Here is an 18,624-nt window from a genome sequence, read left to right on the forward strand (position 1 = left end):
TCCCTCCCCTTCCAATTTTTTTTTATAAACATTATATGTTTATAATATTATATTCACAGGTCTGTGAATCGCCAGGTTTACACACTTCACAGCACTCACGATAGCACTTACCCTCCCCAATGTCCATAACCCCCTCCCCCTCTCCCAATACCACCTCCCCCCAGCAACCCCCAGTTTGTTTTGTGAGGTTAAGAGTCATTTATGTTTTGTCTCCCTCCCAATCCCATCTTGTTTCATTTATTCTTCTCCTATCCCCCTACCCCCTCATGTTGCTTCTCCATGTCCTCATATCAGGGAGATCATATGATAGTTGTCTTTCTCTGATTGACTTATTGCACTAAGCATGATACGCTCTAGTTCCATCCACGTCATTGCAAATGGCAAGATTTCATTTCTTTTGATGACTGCATAGTATTCCATTGTGTATATATACCATTTCTTCTTTATCCATTCATCTGTTGATGGACATCTAGGTTCTTTCCATAGTTTGGATATTGTAGACATTGCTGCTATAAACATTCAGGTACACATGCCCCTTCGGATCACTATGTTTGTATCTTTAGGGTAAATACCCAGTAGTGCAATTGCTGGGTCATAGGGTAGTTCTATTTTCAACATTTTGAGGAACCTCCATGCTGTTTTCCAGAGTGGTAGCACCAGCTCCCATTCCCACCAAGAGTGTAGGAGGGTTCCCCTTTTTCCGCATCCTCGCCAGCATCTGTCATTTCCTGACTTGTTAATTTTAGCCATTCTGACTGGTGTGAGGTGATATCTCACTGTGGTTTTGATTTGTATTTCCCTGATGCCGAGTGATGTGGAGCACTTTTTCATGTGTCTGTTGGCCCTCTGGATGTCTTCTTTGCAGAAATGTCTGTTCATGTCCTCTGCCCATTTCTTGATTGGATTGTTTGTTCTTTGGGTGTTGAGTTTGCTAAGTTCCTTATAGATTTTGGATACTAGCCCTTTATCTGATATGTCGTTTGCAAATATCTTCTCCCATTCTGTCAGTTGTCTTTTGGTTTTGTTAACTGTTTCCTTTGCTGTGCAAAAGCTTTTGATCTTGATGAAATCCCAATAGTTCATTTTTGCCCTTGCTTCCCTTGCCTTTGCCATTGTTCCTAGGAAGATGTTGCTACGGCTGAGGTCGAAGAGGTTGCTGCCTGCATTCTCCTCAAGGATTTTGATGGATTCCTTTCTCACATTGAGGTCCTTCATCCATTTGGAGTCTATTTTCGTGTGTGGTGTAAGGAAGTGGTCCAATTTCATTTTTCTGCATGTGGCTGTCCAATTTTCCCAGCACCATTTATTGAAGAGGCTGTCTTTTTTCCATTGGATATTCTTTCCTGCTTTGTCGAAGATTACTTGACCATAGAGTTGAGGGTCGATTTCTGGGTTCTCTATTCTGTTCCACTGATCTATGTGTATGTTTTTGTGCCAGTACCATGCTGTCTTGATGATGACAGCTTTGTAATAGAGCTTGAAGTCCGGAATTGTGATGCCACCAACTTTGGCTTTCTTTTTCAGTATTCCTCTGGCTATTTGAGGTCTTTTCTGGTTCCATATAAATTTTAGTATTATTTGTTCCATTCCTTGAAAAAAATGGAAGTTATTTTGATAGGGATTGCATTAAATGTGTAGATTGCTTTAGGTAGCATAGACATTTTTACAATATTTATTCTTCCAATCCAGGAGCATCGAACATTTTTCCATTTTTTTTTTGCCTTCCTTGTGTCTTCCTTCCTTTCTTTCATGAGTACTTTTTAATTTTCGGCGTTTAGATTCTTAGCGTCTTTGATTACGTTTATTCCTAGGTATCTTATAGTTTGGGGTGCAATTGTAAATGGGATTGACTCTTTAATTTCTCTTTCTTCTGTCTTGTTGTTGGTGTACAGAAACGCAACTGATTTCTGTGCATTGATTTTATATCCTGACACTTTACTGAATTCCTGTACATGTTCTAGCAGTTTTGGAGTGGAGTCTTTTGGGTTTTCCACATATAGTATCATATCATCTGCAAAGAGTGATAATTTGACTTCTTCTTTGCCAATTTGGATGCCTTTAATTTCTCTTTATTGTCTAATTGCTGAGGCTAGGACTTCTAGTACTATGTTGAATAGCAGTGGTGATAATGGACATCCCTGCCGTGTTCCTGATCTTAGCGGAAAAGCTTTCAGTTTTTCTCCATTGAGAATGATATTTGCGGTAGGTTTTTCATAGATGGCTTGGTAATATTGAGGTATGTGCCCTCTATCCCTACACTTTGAAGAGTTTTGATTAGGAAGGGATGCTGTACTTTGTCAAATGCTTTTTCAGCATCTATTGAGAGTATCATATGGTTCCTGTTCTTTCTTTTATTAATGTGTTCTAACACATTGATTGATTTGCGGATGTTGAATCAACCCTGCATCCCTGGAATAAATCCCACTTGATCGTGGTGAATAATCCTTTTAATGTACTGTTGAATCCTATTGGCTAGTATTTTGGTGAGAATTTTTGCATCTGTGTTCCTCAAGGATATTGGTCTGTAGTTCTCTTTTTTGGTGAGATCCTTGTCTGGTTTTGGGATCAAGGTGATCCCGGCCTCATAAAATGAGTTTGGAAGTTTTCCTTCCATTTCTATTTTTTGGAATAGTTTCAGGAGAATAGGAATTAGTTCTTCTTTAAATGTTTGTTAGAATTCCCCTGGGAAGCCGTCTGGCCCTGGGCTTTTGTTTGTTTGGAGATTTTTGATGACTGTTTCAATCTCCTTACTGGTTATGGGCCTGTTCAGGGTTTCTATTTCTTCCTGGTTCAGTTGTGGTAGTTTTTACGTCTCTAGGAATGCATCTATTTCTTTCAGATTGTCATATATGTTGGCGTAGATCTGCTCATAGTATGTTCTTATAATTGTCTGTATTTCTTTGGTGTTAGTTGTGATCTCTCCTCTTTCATTCATGATTTTATTGATTTGGGTCCTTTCTCTTTTAGTTTTGATGAGTCTGGCCAGGGGTTTATCAATCTTATTGATTCTTTCAATGAACCAGCTCCTAGTTTCATTGATTTTTTCTATTTTTTTTTTTTTTTTGGTTTCTATTTCATTGATTTCTGCTCTGATCTTTATGATTTCTCTTCTCCTGCTGGGTTTAGGGTTCTTTCCTGTTCTTTCTCCAGCTACTTTATGTGTAGGGTTAGGTTGTGTACTTGAGACCTTATGGTTTCTTGAGAAAGGCTTATACCGCTATATATTTTCCTCTCAGGACTGCCTTTGCTGTGTCCCACAGATTTTGAACAATTGTGTTTTCATTATCATTTGTTTCCATGAATTTTTTCAGTTCTTCTTTAATTTCCTGGTTGACCCATTCATTCTTTAGAAGGATGCTATTTAGTCTCCATGTATTTGGCTTCTTTCCAGCTTTCCTCCTGCGATTGAGTTCTAGCTTCAGAGCATTGTGGTCTGAAAATATGCAGGGAATGATCCTAATCTTTTGATACCAGTTGAGACCTGATTTGTGACTCATGATGTGATCTATTCTGGAGAATGTTTCATGTGCACTAGAGAAGAATGTGTTATTCTGTTGCTTTGGGATGAAATATTCTGAATATATCCCTGATGTCCATCTGCTCCTGTGTCTCATTTAAGGCCTTTATTTCCTTGTTGATCTTTTGCTTGGATGATCTGTCCATTGCAGTGATGGGAGTGTTCACGTTCCCTACTATTATTGTATTATTATTGATGTGTTTCTTTGATTTTGTTATTAATTGGTTTATATAGTTGGCTGCTACCACGATAGGGGCATAGATATTTAAAATTGTTAGATCTTCTTGTTGGACAGACCCTTTGAGTAGGAGATAGTGTCCTTCCTCATCTCTTATTTTAGGCTTTGTCTTAAAATCTAATTGATCTGATATAAGGATTGCCACCCCAGCTTTCTTCTGATGCCCATTAGCATGGTAAATTGTTTTCCACCCCCTCACTTTAAATCTGGAGGTGTCTTCGCGTCTATAATGAGTTTCTTATAGGGAACATACTGATGGGTTTCATTTTTTTATCCATTCTGATACCCTGTGTCTTTTGATTGGGGCATTTAGCCCGTTAACATTCAGGGTAACTATTGAGAGATATGAATTTAGTGCCATTATTAGCCTGTAGGGTGACTGTTACTGTATATTGTCTCTGTACCTTTCTGATCTACTACTTTTAGACTCTCTCTTTGCTTAGAGGACCGCTTTCAATATTTCCTGTAGAGCTGGTTTGGTGTTTGCAAATTCTTTCAGTTTTTGTTTGTCCTGGAAGCTTTTGATCTCTCCTTCTATTTTCAGTGATATCCTATCTGGATAGAGTATTCTTGGCTGCATGTTTTTCTCATTTAGCGCTCTGAATATATCATGCCATCTCTTCCTGGCCTGCCAGGTCTCTGTGGGTAAGTCTGCTGCCAATCTAATATTTTTACCATTGTATGTTACAGACTTCTTTTCTCGGGCTGCATTCAGGATTTTCTCTTTGTCACTAAGACTTGTAAATTTTACTATTAGGTGACGGGGTGTGGACCTATTCTTTTTAACTTTGAGGGGCGTTCTCTACATCTCCTGTATTTTGATGTTGTTCCCTTTGCCATATTAGGGAAATTCTCTCCAATAATTCTCTCCAATAGACCTTCTGCTCCCCTCTCTGTTTCTTCTTGTTCTGGAATCCCAAGTATTCTAATGTTGTTTCGTCTTATGGTGTCACTTATCTCCCAAATTCTCCCCTTGTGGTCGAGTAGCTGTTTGTCCCTCTTTTGTACGGCTTCTTTATTCTCTGCCATTTGTTCTTCTATATCACTAATTCTTTCTTCTGCCTCATTTATCCTAGCAGTGAGAGCCTCCATTTTTTATTACACTTCATTAATAGCTTTTTTGATTTCTACTTGGTTATATTTTAGTTCTTTAATTTCTCCAGAAAGGGCTTTAATAAATCCAGAGAGGTTTTCACTAATATCTTCCATGCCTTTTTCGAGCCCGGCTAGAACGTTCAGGTTCGTCATTCTGAACACTTGATCTGACATAATACTAATGTCTTTGTTGATTAGGTACCTAGCCTTCAGTATTGTCTCTTGTTCTTTTGTTTGTGGTGATTTCTTCCGCCTTGTCATTTTGTCCAGATAAGAGGATATGAAGGATCAAATAAAATACTAAAAGGGTGGCAAAGACCCCAGAAAAATGCACTGTAACCAAATCAGAAGAGACCCCAAATTGTGGGGGGGAGAAAGGTGATAAAAAGAGGTTCAGAAAAAAAAAAGAAAAAAAATTAGAAAATAAAACAAAGAAAAATTGTTATATATATATATATATATATATATATTTAGATAAACTAGTCAAAAAACGTTAAAAAAGGAAAGGGTAAAAGTTTTAAAAAATTTAGCAGAAGAAGAAAAAAAATTGAAAAAAGAAAAAAAAATGAATTAGCTGCAAGACTAAAGAATCATGGGGAGAAAGCCATGAGTTCCGTGCTTAGCTTTCTCTTCCTCTGAAATTGTGCTGCTGTCTTAGGAAGTGAACCTGGTTTCCTTGATAGATGAACTTCGTCCTGGCTGGATATTTTGTTGATCTTTTGGTGGAGGGGACTGTTGTAGTGACTCTCAAGTGTCTTTGCCCGAGGCGGGATTGTACCATCCTTACCGGTGGCCGGACTAATTAATCAGCTCAGGTTCGCTTTTGGGAGCTTCTGTTCCCTGAACGCTTTCCGTAGAGTTCCAGAGTACAGGAATGAAAATGGCGGCCTCCTAGTCTCCGGCCTGGAGGAGTCGAGAGCCTGGGGCCCCACTCCTCAGTGCACCCCCAGAGGACAGCACCCAATCACTCCCGTATCCCCAGCCTCTAGCCACTCTGCGAGCTCACCCAGCCGGCGACCAGTTCAAGGTAACCCCGAGCTAAGAGTTCAGTCCTCGGCTCTGTCTCTGTAGCCGGCTTCTCGGTTCTAATACCTGTGAGCTCTGCGACACTCCAACACCCCGATTCTTCTGTGACCCTGCGGGACCTGGGGCCACACTGACCCTGCGTGGGCTTCACCCTGGTTTAGCATCTGGAGCAATGTCCCTCAGTGGAACAGACTTTTAAAAGTCCTGATTTTGTGCTCCGTTCCTCCGCCGCTTGCTGGGAGCTGGCCCGTGCCCCCGTGGTCTATCTTCCTGTCGTTTTAGATTCACTTCTCCCCCAGTCCTACCTTTCAGAAAGTGGTTGATTTTTTGTTTCTAGAGTGGCTATTCTTCTTCTCTTCGATCTCCCTACACATTGTAGGTGTTTGCAATGTTTAGATAAGCTATCGAGCTGATCTCCTACTACCTGATGTAGTCTCAGCCTGCTACTTCTCTGCCATCTTGACTCCTCCCCCTAATTAATAATTCTTGTAAGGTAAGAGTTAAATTATCCAGTTTGGATGGTGTTTACTTTGATTTTCTAAGCTTTTCTTTTTTATGGTATTTTCTCTGAATTTTGCTTCCATGAGAGCTATTCCTCACTTGCTCCCTAAATTCTGTGGGAATCTTTTAAGTATGTGTGTGTGTGTGTGTGTGTGTGTGTGTGTGTGTTTTACAAAATTCTAAAAATGATATTTTAAGAGATATGAAGCTACTCTATGACAGATCAAAATTCACCTTCAAACACAGTGGAAACTCACGTTCCATCCTGTTCGGCCACATTTCTTGCATTGAATGTCCCATTTGATCCACTTTTAGAAACGCAGATTCTGACTAGCCTGCCTGGAACAACCACCAAATTTTGTGTGCCTGGTTAGAGTCTAATTGCCTGTCCTTTTTCTTGATTTTTCACATTTTCCTTACTTCCATGAGTGAGTGAGATCGTATGGTAGTTGTCTTTCTGTGACAGATATGACACAGCACAATGCTCTCTCCCTTTCTGCCAGATGTAAAAAGGAGCAAGAATGCCTTCTTGCGGGGCACCTGGGTGGCTCAGTGGATTCAGCCGCTGCCTTCGGCTCAGGTCTTGATCTCAGTGTCCTGGGTTAGAGCCCGCATCAGGCTCTCTGCTCCACGGGGAGCCTGCTTCCTCCTCTCTCTCTGTCTGCCTCTCTGCCTACTTGTGATCTCTCTCTCTGTCAAATAAATAAATAAAATCTCAAAAAAAAGAACGCCTTCTTGCTTATGGCTCCATTTGGAGGACAGGGAGATGGTAGAAGTGTCTGGGAGCTCCATGCTTGTCTTCAGCCTTCAGCACAACCAGACGATGACCCCATCAATGTAAACATGGCATAAATGGACCTGAAGCCTAGAAATCACACTCCACGGCGAAAGAGAGAAGAAGTCTCAGAGACAATGGGAGAAGGGTGGAGACAGGGCTTATGGGAGAATTGGACGGTTGGTGCTTCAGAGGCCAGGGAACCATGGCCAAAGACAAAGGCCCAGGGGAGAGGAGTACACTTAGAACACACAATTTGAATTTTGACACATAGCTGTTGGCGGAGAAAAGGATAGTGTCGAATGACATGAGTTCTTGCAACCCAAGGATCGTGAGGCCCGTGGATTACAGATCAGCATTGCAGACATAGACCCAGAGAACACTGTGTATCTCCTGGAGAAGACACCAGCAAGCAACCACGTGCAGACAGCCTGGAAACCATGATCAGAGACAATACCTGTTGACACCTTGGAAAGATTATTATTTCTTTGTGTGCATTCATGATAGACAGTGTTGGTGGAGATGGCTCGATGGGTCCAAAAGATGTCACATACATCTGATACTCTCTCAAGTGCCAGCCTTGGTCACTCCATGAGCTCTTCTTTCTAAAGAAATTATCTTCACTGAAGATAACAGAATGTGCGTTTTGAATACAGAGAAGACAAAGACCTTTTGTAGATTCACGTTGTGTTCCTGAAACTGGCCCGAAAGCCTTTTCAGAGGGCTTTAAATGGGGATTGGTTCTCTTCCAACATTCTCCGTGCTTGCTCCTGTGAGCTCCAAACAGATGAGTCCTTCCTGGGCCTAAGCTTCTAGGGTGTAGCGTCTGCCTTTAATGTTTGGTCAGGTGGGAATAATGGGAGGCATTAATGGCACGATTTCTGGAGATGCAAGAAGAACTCGTGTCCTCACTGTTGAAGACTCCAGACATGTCTTTGATATGGTTGCGTGTGTTAACTCTGAGCTTTCCTCAGAGGGCTGGGGGCACTTTTCCTGGTCAGAAGCATCCTGATAGGGTGTAGGACAATGAATATGTGTATGGTGAGGAGTTCGCCGTGTGAGGCTGCTTGTACTCCTGACTCTTTTTTGACCTTATGTGGGTAAGATGAAATTGTGGATTCTTTCCCTTCTCTGAAGTCCAGAGGGGTGGTGGTAGCAGTCACGTCCAAAGACTCCAAATTCAGCCATGGGGAAGGTGACCCCAAATCGCTTCACAAACTCTCTTGGGGAAATCCCCAGACGGCTCCAGCGGTTTGGAGTAATTTTCATACTCTTGGATGACCCAAAACTACTCCAGCTGGTAAAGTGGTGAGGATGGTTGCTAGGACCTCAGAGCTTTGTGACGTCACGGAAGCTGACTTCACTGAAGCAGCAATCCCATTCTCATGACATAGGAGTCCTATGGCTTTAAGTAGAAAGACCTGGGAAAGAACAAGAAAGAGCCATGTTAGCCTCATCATGAACTCAGGTGGTCTTTTCTGTTTCTTTCCCACTTCTGCTTTCTATACAAAGAGAAAAGAAAACGATGTTCTGTATACCATTCTTTAGACCAACATTTCTCCAGAGAGAGCAAGGTGTTCCTATTTCCACTGCAATTTCAAGAGATCTCAATCAACAGCTAGGCTTCTTGGCTACCAGTAGGTCTCTGGGAGGAAAGGTGAGTTTCCACTGTGTTTGAAGATGAATTTTGATGTGGAATAGAGCAGCTTCATATCTCTTAAGTGTTCACTTTTTGCATTTTGTGAAACACACACACACACTGACACACGCACACGCACACACACAAACACTTAAAGAGTCCCACAGAACTTAGGGAGCAAGTGAGGGATAGCACTAATGAAAGAAAAATTCAGAGAAAATACCATAAAAAAGAAAAGCTTAGAGAATCAAAGTAACAAACCGTCCAAACCGGATAAGTTAACTCCTTACCTATCAAGAATTAATTAATTAATTTTTGAATTAATTACTTAATTAAACAACCTTACCTAAAAGACACCTACACAAAAGTATGCCAACATATCCAATACCGGAGAGAAAAGGATAAATTCCAAGACACATACGCACTACCATGACAAGATCGTGAGTCATAAATATCTGAGATCTCGGGTAATGAATTTTGAAGCAGCTTTTGAGGCTTTTGAAGCAGTTCTCAAACATCTCCCAACACACACAGATCCACGTTCAAATTAATTCCCTGGTCCACAATTTGACACATTTAATGGTAAGTCTGATTTTCTCATCAATTCCCGAAATGTTGGAAGAGGGAAGACTCTAATTTACAATGTCCAAAGACCCAATTCAGAAAAGGACATTATAGGAAACCAATTGCATACAATTTTAATCAGTAAATAATAAAACTAGAATTCATTTCTCTTCTCTTTCTTTCTTCATCTCCATGTAAAATGACCTCTTTTGCTTTCTATTCACTATTTTTTCTTATATTCCACAAGCCAGCCTTTCATCCATGCTACGTTTTTTGACATAGTGTGTCCTGATTCTTTAATTGCATATACCACCAAGAGCTCATCCTCATATAGTGCCACACCACCTCCCTACCCAATAACCAGTTCCCTCTTTATGGCAGGTCTTATCCTCCTGTAACCCTTAGCTTGGTCCCCAAAGTCCTGAGTCACTCCTGGTGCATCTCCCTGTCTGAGTTCTTCTCCTCCGTTTTCCCTTACTACTACTCATGTCCATGGTATTCCTCATGGGACACATAAGAGTGAAGATATCGGATATGTCCCTTGGTCTGCTTGCATTTTCATTTGGAAATCAACTTCTTTATCATCATCTTCATAATCATCTTTATCCACTAGCCCTTAAAAGGGTATCTCAGCTCCTTCCACATTGCTGCTAGAGTGGGCATGGCATGCTATTGAAGTTGGCTGTTCATTTTCATCTGAATAAAGAGCATTACTCAACATGACTCTCCCCATGTCTATGGCATGTAGCATTAACTAATGATAACAAGGAGTGCTGACCAGGGATCTTTCTTTAGGGGTAGCGATCATGCATAGTCACTCTCCATGAAGCCATTGAAAAAGTTTATAAGGTAATGTCAGGTAGTCAGAGCATTCATTCCTTAGGACTGGTGTTTCAGGACACTAGTAGATAAGGACATGAAAGCAAAACACATCCCTGCCTTGGCAAATTACCTGGAATTGTGACTTTCCTTCCCTTCTTCCTTCCTTCAGCTTCCAAGCTGACCAAGCACCAAATGCCTACCTTACACCAGAGAAACCATAGGGAACAGAACCTAAGAATGGACCCTCTCACCCAAGGATTTCCAACCTCCCAGAGACCTAATGGGAGACAAGAGTCATCGCTGTTGATTGAGATCTCTAGAAATGTCAGTGGAAATAGAACACCTTGCTCTCTCTGGAGAAATGTTGGTCTAAAGAATGGTATACAGAACATCGTTTTCTTTTCTCTTTGTATAGAAAGTGGAAGTTGGAAAGAAACAGAAAAGACCACCTGAGTTCATGATCAGTCTAACAGCAATCTTCCTTGTTCCTTCTAAAATCTTACTACTTAAAGCCATAGGACTCATATATCATGAGAATGATGTTGCTGCTTCAGTGAAGTCAGCTTCTGTGACGTCACAAAGCTCTGAGGTCCTAGCAACCAGTCCTCACCAAACCACGCCACATCACTTCATCAGGGTCGAGTAGTTCTGGGTCACCCAGGAGCTCCAATATCACTCCAAACCGTTGGACCACTTGGGTATTTCCCAAGACAGTTTGTGAAGCGATTTGGGGTCACCTTGTCCATGGCCAAATTTGTAGTCCTTGACCATGACTGTCACCACCACCACTCTAGACTCCTGAGAAGGGCAAGAATCCACAATTCCATCTTACCCACGTAAGGTCAAGGAAATGTCAGGAGTAAAACAGCCTCACACTGGGAACTCCACGCCATACACATGTTCATGGTCCTCAGACCCTATGAGGATGCTTCTGACGAGGAAAGCACACCCTGCTTCCAAGGAAAGCTCAGAGTTAACACGTGAAATCATATCAAAGACATGTCTGGAGTCTTCACAGTGAGAACACGAGATCTTCTTGCATCTCCAGAAATCGTGCCATACATGCCTCCCCATTTTCCCAGCTGAGCAAACATTAAAGCAGAACCTACACCCTGGAAGCTTAGTCCCAGGACGGACTCAACTGTTTGGAGCTCACAGGAGCAAGCACGGAGCATGTTGGAAGAGAACCATTCCCATGTGAAGCCATTGGAAAAGACTTTTGGGCCAGTTCCAGGAATACAGCGTGAATCTACAAAAGGTCTCTATCTTCTCTGTATTCGAAATGCTCATTCTTGTATCTACCCTGAAGCTAATATCTTTAGGAAAAGAGATCATGGAGTGCGCAAGTTCTGGCACTTGAGAGAGTCTCAGGTGTGTGTGACATGCCCTCTGGGGTTGTGTTGTGGCTGTCCACTCTCCTGTGGGTTCGTCCTCTGCAGAGGCTCTCCTTGCCTTCCATTCAGAGTGTTTGGTGTCTGGGCCAAATATGGTGAGGTTAAGCTTCGTGGGTCCAATGTGCCTGTGAAACGTGACTTTCAACCCACTCCAAAAACATAAGGCCTCCTGAATTCTGTGGTCAGGTGAGAGGATGTGGGCAGGGCTTTCTTCTAGTCCCCTGCAGGATTTTCTGTTTTCCTGGGACTAAGCAACATGCCTGAAGAATGCATTCCCAACAGTGTTCCAGGCTTGGGAATCCGTGATTGGAGTTTGGGCAGCTAATGTCCTCACCGTCCTGCCTGTGGCCACTTCTCAGTCTTGATGCTCGCGTTCATAGAACCCAAGTATCTTTCGTGCCCATCGAGGCATCTCCACTAACAGTGCCCATCATGAATGCACACAAAGAAATTATAATGTTACTACGGTGTTCACAGGTATTTCTCTCATCACAGTTTACAGGTTGTCTGCTCCTGGTTGCTTGCTGCTGTCTTCTCCAGGAGATAAACAGTGCTCTCTGGACTCTCTGTCAACGAAGCATGCTGATCTGGAATTCTCTGGCCTCAAGCCCCTTGAGTTGCAAGAACTCATGTCATTCAGACACTCTCCTTTTTGCCGCCAATTGCTATGGTTCAACATTCAAATTGTGGGTTCTAAGTGTGCTCCTCTCTACTGGGCCTTTGTCTTTGGCCATGGCTCCCTGCCTTCTGAAGCACCAACTGTACAATTCTCACTTAAGCCCTCTACACAATTCTCCCATGGTCTCTGTGACTTCTTCTCTCTTTCACTGTGGAGTGTGATTCCAGGCTTCAGGTCAATTTATGCCATGTTTACATTGATATAGTCATCTTCGGTTTGTGCAGATGACTGAAGACAAGCCTGGAGCTACCAGACACTTCCACCATCTCCCTGTCCTCCAAATGCACTGCGGACTCTTATGGAGCCATATGCAAAAGGCATTCTTGCTCCTTGTGACATTTGGCGGAAAAGGAGGGAGCATTGCACTGTGTCATATCTGTCAGTCACAGAAAGACAATTACCATAAGATTTCATTTACTCATGGAAGTAAAGAAACATGTGAAAAAGCAAGAATAAGGGACAGGCAATTAGGCTCTAACCAGGCACACAAAATTTGGTGTTTATTACAGGCAGGCTAGTCAGAATCTGCGTTTCTTAATATGGATAAAAAGGGGATATTCAATGAAGGAAATGTTGCCAAAGGTGATGTTACGTGGGTTTCCACTGTGTTTGAACGTGAATTGTGATCTGGCAAAGAGCAGCTTCATATCTCTTAAAAGATCACTTTTCGCATTATGTGAACCACACACACGCACTGACACTCGCACATGCACACACACAAACACTGAAAAAGTCCCAAGAAGTTAGGGAGTAAGTGAGGGATAGCACTCATGGAAGCAAAATTCAGAGAAAATAGCATAAAAAAAAAAAAAAAGTTTAGAGAATCAAAGTAACAAACCATCCAATCTGGATAAGTTAACTGCTTCTGTCCAGGAATACCGCCCCAAACCTAGGAGGAAAGCTCAGAGTTAACACCGGCAACCATACCAAAGACATGTCTGTAGTCTTCAACTGTGAGGACAAGAGTTCTTATTGCAGCTCCAGAAGTCGTGCCATAAATGCCTCCCAATTTTCCCAGCTGTTGAAACATTAAAGACAGACCCTACACCCAAAAAGCTTAGGCCCAGGACGGACTCACCTGTTTGGAGCTCAGAGGAGCAAGCACGGAGCATGTTGGAAGAAAACCAATCCCCACATGAAACCATCGGAAAAGGCTTTCAGGCCAGTTTCAGGAATACAACGTGAATCTACAAAGGTCTCTGTCTTCTCTTTATTCAAAAAGCGTATTCTGATATCTACCCTGAAGATAATAACTTTAGGAAGAAGAGCTCATGGAGTGCCCAACGGCTGGCACTTGAGAGTCTCAGGTGTGTGTGACATGCCCTCTGGGTTTGTGTTGTGGCTGTCCACTCTCCTGTGGCTCGTCCTCTGCAGAGGATCTCCTTGCCCTCCATTCAGAGTGTTTGGTGTCTGGGCCACATATGGTTTGCCTGTGAAACGTGACTTTCAACCCACTCCACAAAACATAAGGTCTGCTGAATTCTGTGGATAGGGGAGAGGATGTGGGCAGGGCTTTCTTTTAGTCCCTTGCAGGATTTTCTCTTCTCCTGGGACTAAGCAACATGGCCTAAAGAAGGCAGTCCCAACAGTGTTCCAGGTTTGGGAATCCGTGATTGCAGGTTGAGGAGCTAATGCCCTCACCGTCCTGAGTGTGGCCACTTCTCAGTCTTAATGCTGGCGTTCGTAGAGCCCAAGTATCTTTGGCGCCCATCGAGGCATCTCCACCAACACTGCCCATCACGAATGCACCCAAAGAAATATAATCTTACCGCTGTGTCAACAGGTATTGTCTCTGATCAAATTTTCCACGCTGTCAGCTCCTGGTTGCTTGCTGGTGTCCTCTCCAGGAGATGCACAGTGTTCTCTTGAGTCTATGTCTGCAAAGCATGCTGATCTGGAATCCCCGGGCCTCAAGTCCCTTGGGTTGCAAGAACTCATGTCATTCAGACACTCTCTATTTCTCCACCAACAGCTATGTGTCAACATTCCAACTGTGGGTTCTAAGTGTTCTCCTCTCCAATGGGCCTTTGGATTTATCCATGGCTCCCTGTCTTCTAAAGCACCAACCGTCCAATGCTCCCATAAGTCCTGTCTACACCCTTCTCTCTTTTGCTGTGGAGTGTGATTTCTAGGCTTCAGGGCCATTTATGTTATGTTTCCATTGATGTCGTCATCAATGGTTGTGCTGACGGCTGAAGACAAGTCTGGAGCTCCCAGACACTTCTACCATAACCCTGTCCTCCAAATGTACTGCGGACTCCTATGGAGCCATAAGCAAGAAGGCATTCTTGCTCCTTGTGATATGTGGCAGAAAGGGAGAGTGCATTGGGCTGTATCATATCTGTCAATCACAGAAAGACAACTCCCATATGATTTCATTCATTCTTGGAAGTAAAGTACCATGTGAAAAAAAAAAAAAAAAAAAACAAAAAACAAGAAAAAAAGGACATGCAATTAGACTCTAACCAGGCACACAAAATTCGGTGTTTGTTCCAGGCAGGCGAGTCAGAATCTGCTTTTCCAAAATTGGATGGAATGGGACATTTAATGTAGGAAATGTGGCCAAACGGGATGGAACGTGAGTTCCGAATGTGTTTGAAGGTAAATTGTGATCTGAAATAGAGCAGCTTCATATCTCTTAAAATGTCATTTTTAGCATTTTGTGAAACACACTGACACACAGACACACAGACACACACACACACACACACACACACACACACTTAAAAGAGTCCCACAGAATTTAGGGAGCAAGTGAGGAATAGCACTCATGGAAGCAAAATTCAGAGAAAATACCATAAAAAAACAAAGCTTAGAGAATCAAAGTAACAAAGCGTCCAAACTGGATACGTTAACTCCTGACCTATCAAGAATTAATTATATAATAAATTAATTAATTAAAAAACTTAACTAAAAGACCCTTACACACATAAGGGTGTGAATGTATTTGATACATCAAATACATGCATCAAATCCAACACTGGAGAGAAAAGAAAAAATACCAAGACACATATGCACTTCCATGATAAGAACATGATTCATATATATCTAACGTCTCAGGTTATGATGAAAGTTTTTGAAGCCATCTTCAAACTTCTCCCACCACCCAGAAATCCAGGTTCAAATCAATTCCCTGGTCCAAAATTCGAGACATTTAATGGTAATGTCGGCTTTTCTCATCTATTCCCAAAATGTAGGAAGAGGGGAGACTCTAATTTACAATGTCCAAAGACCCAATTCACATAAGGACCTTACAGGAAACCAATTGCGTGCAATTTTAATCAGTAAGATAATAAAACTAGAATTCATTTTTCTTCGCTTTCCTTCTTCTCCATGTGAAATGGCCTGTTTTGCTTTCTATTCACTATTTTTTCTTATATTCGACAAGACCGCCTTTCATCCATCCTACGTTTTTTGACATAGTGTGCCCTGATTCTTTAATTGCATATACCACCAAGTGCTCATCCTCATATAATGTCACACCACCTCCATACCCATTAAGCAGTTCCCTCTTTATGGCAAGTCTTATGCTCCTGTAACCCTCAGCTTGGTCCCCAAAGTCCTGAGTCTCTCCTGGTGCATCTCCCTGTCTAACTTCTTCTCCTTCTGTTTTCCCTTACTACTACTCATGTCCACGGTATTCCTCATGGGCCACATAAGAGTGAAGCCATTGGATATTTCCCTTGATCTGCTTGCATTTTCATTTCGAAATCATCTTCTTTATCATCATCTTCATAATCATCTTTATCCACTAGCCCTTAAAAGGGTATCTCAGCTACTACCAGAGTTATGCTAGAGTGGACATGGCAGGCCATCGATGGTGGCCGTTCATTTTCAGCTGATTAAAGAGAGTTGCTCAACATGGATCTCCCCATGACTATGGCATGTAGCATTAACTAAAGATGACAAGGAGTGCTGACCAGGGATCTTTCTGTAGGGCTAGCGATAATGCAGTGTTTCACTCTCCATGAAGCCTTTGCAACGGTGTTTAAGGTAATGTCATGTAGACAGAGCCTTCATCCCTTAGGACTGGTGTTTCAGGACACTAGCAGATAAGGACAAGGACAGCACAATCCATCCCTGCCCTGGAAATGTACCTGGAATTGTGAATCTCCTTCCTTCTTCCTTCCATCACCTTCCAAGCTGACCAAGCACCAAAGGCAGTCCTTAAACCTGAGAATCCATTGGGAACAGAAGCTAAGAATGGACCATCTCACCCAAGGCTATTAACATCCCAGAGACCTAATGGTAGTCAAGAGGCCTCGCTGTTGATTGAGATCTCTAGAATTTGCAGTGGAAATAGGAATACCATGCTCTCTCTGGAGAAATGTTGGTTTAAAGAATGGTATAGAGAACATCATTTTCTTATCTCTTTGTATAGAAAGTGGAAGTGGGATAGAAATGGAAAAGACCACCTGAGTTCATGATCAGGATAAAATGGCTCTTTCTTGTTCCTTCCCAAGACTTTCTATTTGTTTATTTATTTATTTATTTATTTATTTATTTATTTATTTATTTTTCGTTTATTTGTTTATTTACAGCATAACAGTGTTCATTGTTTTGGCATCACACCCAGTGCTCCCATGCAGTACGTGCCCTCCCTCTTACCCACCACCTGGTTCCTCAACCTCCCACCCACAACCCCCCCCGCCCCTTCAAAACCCTCTGGTTTTTTTTTTCAGAGTCCATAGTCTCTCTTGGTTCATCTCCCTTTCCAGTTTCCCTCAACTCCCTCTCCTCTCCAACTCCCCATGTCCTCCATGTTATTTGTTATGCTCCACAAATAAGTGAGACCATATGATACTTGACTCTCTCTGCTTGACTTATTTCACTCAGCATAATTTCTTCCAGTCTCGTCCATGTTGCTACAAAAGGTGGGTATTCATCCTTTCTGATGGAGGCATAATACTCCATTGTGTATATGTACCACAACTTCCTTAGTCATTCATCCATTGAAGGGCATCTTGGTTCTTTCCACAGTTTGGCGACCGTAGCCATTGCTGCAATAAACATTGGGGTACAGATGGCCCTTCTTTTCACTACATCTGTATCTTTGGGGTAAATACCCAGCAGGGCAATTGCAGGGTCATAGGGAAGCTCTATTCTTAATTTCTTCATGAGTTTCCACACTGTTCTCCAAAGTGGCTGCACTAACTTGCAATCCCACCAACAGTGTAAGAGGGTTCCCCTTTCTCCACATCCTCTCAAACACACGTTGTTTCCTATTTTGCTAATTTTGGCCATTCTAACTGGTGTCAGGTGGTATCTCAATGTGGTTTTAATTTGAATCTCCCTGATGGCTAGTGATGATGAACATTTTTTCATGTGTCTGATAGCCATTTGTACGTCTTCGTTGGAGAAGTGTCTGTTCATATCTTCTGCCCATTTTTCGATATGATTATCTGTTTTGGGTGTGTTGAGTTTGAGGAGTTCTTTATAGATCCTGGATATCAATCTTTTGTCTGTACTGTCATTTGCAAATATCTTCCCCATTCCGTGGGTTGCCTTTTTGTTTTGTTGACTGTTTCCTTTGCTGTGCAGAAGCTTTTGATCTTGATGAAGTCCCAAAAGTTCATTTTTGCTTTTGTTTCCTTTGCCTTTGGAGACATATCTTGAAAGAAGTTGCTGTGGCTGATAGCGAAGAGATTACTGCCTATGTTCTCCTCTAGAATTCTGATAGATTCCTGTATCACGTTGAGGTCTTTTATCCATTTCGAGTTTATCTTTGTGTGTGGTGTAAGAGAATGGTCAAGTTTCATTCTTCTACATATCGCTGTCCAGTTTTCCCAGCACCATTTATTGAAGAGACTGCCTTTTTTCCATTGAATATTTTTTCCTATTTTGTCAAATATTATTTCACCATAGAGTTGAGGTCCATATCTGGGCTCTCCACTCTGTTCCACTGGTCTATGTGTCTGTTTTTATGCCAGTCCCACGCTGTCTTGGTGATCACAGCTTTGTAGTAAAGCTTGAAATCGGGTAACGTGATGCCGCCAGTTTTGTTTTTGTTTTTCAACATTTCCTTAGCAATTCGGGGTCTCTTCTGATTCCATACAAATTTTAGGATTATTTGCTCCAGCTCTTTGAAAAATACCGGTGGAATTTTGATCGGAATGGCAATAAAAGTATAGATTGCTCTAGGCAGTATAGACATTTTAAGAATGTTTATTCTTCCAATCCAAGAGCATGGAACAGTCTTCCATCTCTTTGTGTCTTCTTCAATTTCTTTCATGAGTGTTCTGTAGTTCCTCGAGTATAGGTCCTTTACCTCTTTGGTTAGGTTTATTCCCAGGTATCTTATGGTTCTTGGTGCTATAGTAAATGTAATCAATTCTCTAATTTCCCTTTCTGTATTTCATTGTTAGTGTATAAGA

The sequence above is a fragment of the Meles meles genome, chromosome Y (assembly GCF_922984935.1).
Source record: "Meles meles chromosome Y, mMelMel3.1 paternal haplotype, whole genome shotgun sequence".
Lineage (NCBI taxonomy): Eukaryota > Metazoa > Chordata > Mammalia > Carnivora > Mustelidae > Meles > Meles meles.